This window comes from Limulus polyphemus, unplaced genomic scaffold (genome assembly GCF_000517525.1).
Source record: "Limulus polyphemus unplaced genomic scaffold, Limulus_polyphemus-2.1.2 Scaffold1315, whole genome shotgun sequence".
NCBI classification, from domain to species: Eukaryota; Metazoa; Arthropoda; class Merostomata; order Xiphosura; family Limulidae; genus Limulus; species Limulus polyphemus.
Window position 1 is genome coordinate 188,660 of NW_013666925.1, and position 7,524 is coordinate 196,183.

Consider the following 7,524-nt stretch of genomic DNA (forward strand, 5'->3'; position numbering starts at 1 on the left):
TAGTTTTACTTGCTGTTCTACATTGTACTAAGGAACACTTTAGTTTTACTTGCTGTTCTACAGTTTTTGATAACTTATCAGGAAAAAGATAGAATATTCTCACTTACCTTCGGGCCCACTTTTTCTTTCTTGGGCAGCTTCGTGATGATCATCCTGTCAAACCTGTACAAACAGGAAAAGAATAGAAATATTCATATAATCACAATGCGCGACTTCACCTACATAGGCAAAGTCTGTTTCTAATAGTCCAGCAGCTGTGTAGGCCAAGTTCACAAACAAACAACTTCTACAGAATTCCGTCTTCAACTATCGTTGGTCCGCCGCAGCCCGGTTCCCCCCGACGGCCACTTGAAGCCAAGTAGAGTTGCTTGCTTGGACACAATGAGATCAAAGTTTCTATGAATATCCCAACATTCTGACATAACGCCGACTCTTCCGGCGCCCATCTTTTCTTCAAATCCTCACTTCACCCGTCAGTCGACTTTGATCCTCGCTCTTCTTTCCCTAAATTTGTTCATGACTACTAGAACATTCTCTTTACATCATTTTATTTTATCTCTTCCGAAATGATGCCGATAACACACACAATCTTGTTTATGATCAGCACATTTCAAATGATAACGCGATATATGCGTGTTAATAAAGGGAATTAGGGATGATGAAAATACACGATATCGCTTCCTGGTCAAACTGGTTATTCATGGGAAAATAACACTATTTCCTGCTAATGCACACATTAGTTGTTATGTGGGATATATCTCCACATGGCTGTTATGTAAAAACTTGGTATCTGCACGTGCACTTTATACGTGCATTTAAATACCTTCGTACCAAATACTTTCAGTTGTTGTTGTTTTTTTTCTTTTTCTTTTTGTATCGTATATGCATTCAATGGTCGTTAAACTTTAACATGATTTGTTCGTTAAATTTCGCACAAAACTACTCGAGGGCTATCTAAGTTAACTGTCCCTAATTTAGAAGTGACAGACTAGATGGAATGTAGCTAGTGAATACCATCCACTGACAACTCTTAGCGAAAGGCTACTCATTACTAACGAAAAAGTGGGATTGACCGCCACGTTATAATGCCCCTACGGCTGAAAAGGCGAACATGTTTGGTGACGAGGTTCGCACCCACGATCCATACACTGCTAGTAAAGCGCCCTAATCACCAGGTCATGCTAGGTCAACTGTTTTTGTTTCTGTGCAAAGCTACACAATGGGCTATCTATGTTCTGTCCACCTCGGGGAATCGAATCCCGAATTTTAGTGTTGTAAGTCCGTAAATATACTGCTGACCCCATGGGGGACCTTTAACATGAAGCTAGTATATATACATACACTAGTGACTTTGCTTAGGTTTGTCGTTAAGCGCAGAGCTACACAATGGGCTATCTATGTTCTGTCCACCTCGGGTAATCGAATCCCGAATTTTTATGTTGTCAAGTCCGTAAATATACCGCTGACCCCATGGGGGACCTTTAACATGAAGCTAGGTATATATATATATATATATTATATATATATATATACACTAGTTGACTTTGCTTAGGTTTGTCGTTAAGCGCAGAGCTACACAATGGGCTATCCGGGTCTCTCCTCATTGCGGATGTCGATATCCGATGTTTTAGCATCAAAAGCCCTCATGTTTACCGCTGATCTACAGGGAAGGTGGAGGGTGGGGCAGATGACTCTGCACTTTGTACGTTATTGTAGTTCTTTCTGCGTGCAAACAACTGTAAACGGACACACACACACGAAAAAAATTTAAGCAAAGTTTGTTTGTTATATTCTAATGGTATCCGTCCATTATTAAGTTTAGCATACAATAATGCGGGAAAGTAAAATCGCACACTTCCTGTACACGTCTTTTTTTGTTGCTGCATATATGCAGTTTTTTTATATTTCTTCTGCACTTAAAATGCTTACTACACTTTTACAGCTTTGTAATTTGACTAGTATTTTTGATTAAACGGCCAGATTACGATGAACAAAAAACTGACTACGGTCGGTTATTTTAAAGACATTTGTGCTTCGTGTATAAAACATTCTGTTGATTGCGATATTTTGTATTTGAATGCACAGAGCTTATCAGGCAGGTGCTAGCACTGCCTATGTAGGGATGGCTCGGATTACACAGGCCTGCGATGGTTTTACTGTCTTGAAATGTTTACATGTTCTACAGTAATTCCTGTACGCTGAACCCGAAAATGATATCCATTTTTCTCCATCACGTACAGATTTTTCACAAAACGTCATATGTACTTTTACATTGAAATCGGGTCACATTTTTGTTATGCTTAAAATGTTGACAACTACTGGCTATAGATTTCTCTAGACCAATCGCGACGTGAGAGTCTTATCGATCGTTCTAGAACCCAAATCTAATAATAAAAAATGTTCATTGTGGTAAACGCAATAATAATTTGATCTAAATAAAAGTTTTTATCTTACCAATTTGTAAAAAATCCCTACGTGATAGAAAAAAATGAATATTATTTTCGAAATCTGCGTAGCTGAATTATGTTATTAAAAACAAAACAGCTTTTATTAAGTTTAAATTCGTAGGCCTGTGTTATTAATCGAAATGGTATTTTAAATATCTCCTCAATAGGTCATCAGAACTTTACAATACTATACACTGTTATAATGATATCTATGTAATGACTGAGTCACAAATTCTGGGAATGTCTGTAAATATCATAGGAAAAAAGTTGGAAAATCCTGTTCTTATTTCTTCTGCTTCTTTTTTTATTATTACATGATAACCCAAAAACAAAAACCAATTTCACTGAGGTGTATCTGCTTTTATAAGTATTATTATTTATAACTAGTAGTAATTTAAAAAATAATGTCGCTTCTTTTTATGAAAAAAATCCCGAACAACTTATATATCAAAACAACACATTTATTAAACGAAATAGTCTCCATTCTTATCGATGATGCTTTTCCATCTTACAATCAGGTTGTTAATGTTCTGATTCAAGAAATCACTTGGCTTTGAAGCAAAAAACATGTCAATGTCCTCTTTAACATCTTCGACATTTGAATACGTTTTCCCATTAAGATGGTGTTGCAGCGAACGAAAAAGATGGTAATCTGATGGTGCCATATCTCGAGAATATGGTGAATGGGGGAGAACTTCCCAACCCAACTCCATAATCTTGTGTTTCGTCAAACGTGCCACATGTGGACGTGTATTGTCGTGGAGAAGAAGAAGAACACCTTTCCAATTGACGAGTGAGGGGAGTTTCTGATGAAGGGCTTGATTTAAACGTTCCAGTTGCTGACTACAGATCTTTGCATTGACAGTTCGCTGTTGACTGAAGAGTTCGAAATGAATTACTCCTTTGATGTCCCACCAAATGCAAAACATCACTTTCTGATAATGGAGTCCAGGTTTTGGGTCGGAAGTGGCTTTTGTCCAGGACTGAGCCATTGTTTTTGGCGTTTAATATTCGCATAGAGAATCCATTTTTCATCACCGGTGACAATTCTGTCTAAAAATGGTTCACGCGCATTACGCGCCAGAAGAGACGAAGTAACGTTCACATGTTGATAACGATGATCATCGGATAGTTCGTGAGGCACCCAAACACCTTCTTTATGGAGTTTTCCCATATTTCTTAGATGTTTACGTATTGTTTCATGAGAGACATGCAATTTCAAGGCCATTTCACGAGTGTATTGACATGGGTTAGACTCAGCAAGCGTCTTCAGAGCATCAATATCAATTCCAACATGTCGGCCCTTGCCATCACAGTTTTTACGGCTAATGACATCGTTGACACTTATGAACGTTCAAAACATTTCCATAAAGTTATTCGATATTCCTTGTGGTTAGAGAGGCGTTGTTTCCCTTCTTGTATTCAAACAACTTTACATACCGAATGTGTGTCTCGTCGTGTGTCATCAGTATAAGGTATTAGAGTATACTAAACTTTACACAATATATAGGCTACACTAACGTGACGTGTAGGCGGTTCGTTTAACTATTATACTTTTTTTTTGGGGGGGGGGGGTAATGAAAGTGTTCCAAAACGCAACATTAATTTTTTGACGACGTAATATTTATAACTTGGTTATAAATACTATCTTCCTATGTCTATTGAAATAATGCATTAAACAAACAAGCAAAATAAATAAAAAAACTAATATCAGACAAGATTGTAGGGATGGTATTTCCTTCATCCCTACATAAGAGCACAGTCACACAGTGTAGTAGAATGTTAACAGACAAAAATAGGATAAATTTAACTCAATTGTGATTGAATAGTTTTAAATATATTGCTATATGTTAATTTTTACCGATACTATTATATAGGGATGTTGCAAATACCATCCCTACTAAGTTGTTTGCATTATATCTGAAGGATTGATATTAGCCATTCCTACATTTACTTCCTTTTTGAAAAGTTGTTTTTTTTTTACTTTAAAATATGAAGGCAGTGATGTTCATTTAAAGTAATTAAAACAGTTAAATGGCTTGCCTAGATTACTTACGCGTGAGGTTAGGTACGTAAAGTTCTGAACGAATCTGATGGCCGTGCGAGGCGTCTCAATGACTGCGAGGTTAGATCTAAGTGGGTTAAGCCTACTCCACAACACGCGATACTCACAGTGTTTACCTTTAGTACGTTATAAACCACATGCTCTGATAAACAAAAAATTACAAACTAATTTACTTATCTAGTAAAAGACACCAGATTTAGGGACGCTTTCAAAACTTGGGTATCGGGGGCAAGTGTTAAAACTCAACAATGTGACTGTACCGGTACTCTAAGTGTCTACAAACAAAATTAAGAAATTCACACACAAATCCTTGACACACAAACACTGGTGTCCGAGATGGGGCTCTGAGGGGTAACACATCCATTTTCCGAATAACGTAGCCGTGCATCCATCCTTTCCTTACGCATATTGTGACGTCGTCCGTAATTCCCTACGCCTTATTTCGTTGTTGCATAATTTACTGAAGTTTAAAAAGCTTCTCACGCATGCATACATGTTACTCTTAATTATATAGATGCGTTAAAGTAGTCGAACAGAATATGGAAACAAAAAAAAAATGTAACATAACAAACGTTCATTGTCATACAAGATAAAAATATGACTTGCACACGCACACAGCCACGAACAACAAAATTATTAAAACACCTCAACAATTGCCATTTTACAAATTTTACACACAAAATGGTAATTAATTTGTTACAAAAATTACCTGGTAATTATTGCAAAATTGGTATACAAACTATGTCTTTAAGAGTCTTTAGTTCTAATATTCAGTACCGCTTTCTTTAATACAGTTGGTACTATTTTGTCAAGCATGTAGTTCAGAAAATTCCAAATTTATTCTATGAGGTTAAGGTTCGAGTTTTGTGGGGCCAATTCTATTCGCTGGAGATCTGAGCTTTCTTTCTTTGCCCAAATTTATGGTCATTATCTTCTTGAAGTATGAAATTCTGTCCAATGAACTTCTTCAATAAGGGTATATCATGATGGACTAATATACTGTGGTTTTTATACTGATCCACGACTTCATCAATTTTGTGAAGATGGTGAAAACCATCACAGAGCCTCATACATGTTTGACCGATGGTGCTAGGCAGTCCTTCTGCAACCTCTCCTTGAGGTTACACACAAAACACTCAAACTTAGACTCGTCTATCCAAAGTACCTTGTGTCACTGTTCCAAAGACCAGGATACATGTTCTTTCGCAAAAGCCAGTCTCTTTGTTGTATTCTATTTGTACACTAAAGGCTTTCTTGCTGCTACTCTTCTACAAAGGCCACCTTTCTGCAGAGTTCTTGAGACCGTACTTCTTGAAACTTTCTGTGCGTGATTTATAGATGCCACTAGCGTGGTTTTCTTAAATTTCTCTTAATTTTTTTAGATAATTAATTTGTATATATATCTAAAGTATTTTCAGTGAGCTTTTTTTCTTCCTCCACTGCCTTTTCTGGTGTTATCGGACTAGGTTTTTTTTGTATTTGTGTAATGTATACTTCACAGTACTCAAGGATCAGAAGAGGTCTTTTGAAATTTTTGTTACACTCCAACCAGCATCAAGTGAAAATTTGACCCCGACTCTGTCAGAGGGTGTGACTTCTCCCCGTTTTAAAATTTTAATAGTAACACCACGTTATATTACCTGTACTGGACATTCATCCATTATATACCTAAGTGTACCTGCATGAAAAAATTCAGAATGTGAAAATCTCATATTTTGTCGATGACAACTGGTACGTGAACTAAAAGCAGTCAAGTGTAACACCTAGCACTGTAGCACCACCTAGTATTTAGATTAAACGTCATCAACAACTTATAAAATATACTGCAATTAATCATTTATGCTGCTTTTCTCATAACATTTACGAGCGCAGCCAATCCCTTAGTGTGGATGGTAGGGTATTAGAGTACTGTTGACTGACTCCATTCCTTCTGGTCAGTAGTTCAAAAGTTGCGAAGGCAGCAAATGGCCTTAGTATCTGTGCCATGAATACTTAAAATTTGAAATGAATTAAATCCGTGGGATGCTAAAATCATGGCTAAAGTAACAAATAAAAATCAACAATTTGCCTAATTTGATACTTTTGCGAGTATTTTAAATGACAATGATTTTATTTCATAGGCTTGTTTGTTTGTTTGGAATTAAGCACTAAGCTACACAATGGGCTATCTGTGCTCTGCCCACCACGGGTATCGAAACCCGGTTTCTAGCGTTGTAAGTCCGCAGACATACAGCTGTGCCACTAGGGGCATTTCATAAGCACAACAAATCAAAATTACAGGAGCAAGGAGGTATTCTAATACGTTACTGTATGTATACAACTTATTTTATTGGTATTAACGTATTTGAAACGCGTGATGATGTACTAAAACGTTCAAATCATGCGAACACTGTGTGATGTTATCACATCTTCCAACTGCTTCCCTTTAGGATACAAAGAAGACGGTATATTAAGTATGGTGACTCACGTGACGCATAGATACCGAGCAAAAATGCCGGTAATATTACCTTTAGTACCGAAATATATTCTTTATTTATTAATATTTAGATGAACAATCAAGTTTCCAGTCTTTGTGAACTGTACATTTGGTCTCGAGTTACGATACAACTTACCGCTGACTCGCCAGGTGGCCTTGTGATACAAACACCCTAACAGAATGGTAGAAAATAAATGGAAATTTTGAAACATTAGTCTTTCTTTAAGGGACAATGACAAAATGTTTATTCAAACATTTTAATCGGTAATTTGATATTCTATCAAAATATTAAACTGCTGTTAGTCACAATCCAAATCCAAATAATCGACTTCCAGCTTAGTATTTGGTTGAAAAACTAGACGTTTGTTTAAGATTAAATTTTTAGTCTTTTGTAATTTTGTCACTTCCTTGTAACACTGCATAAAATGAAATAAATAGTCATATATTTTAGATGGCGAAATCAAACTGAAACGTCATCTTTTCATCAGCACATAATACATGATTGTTTCTTTTTTAATTTCGCGCAAAGCTGCACG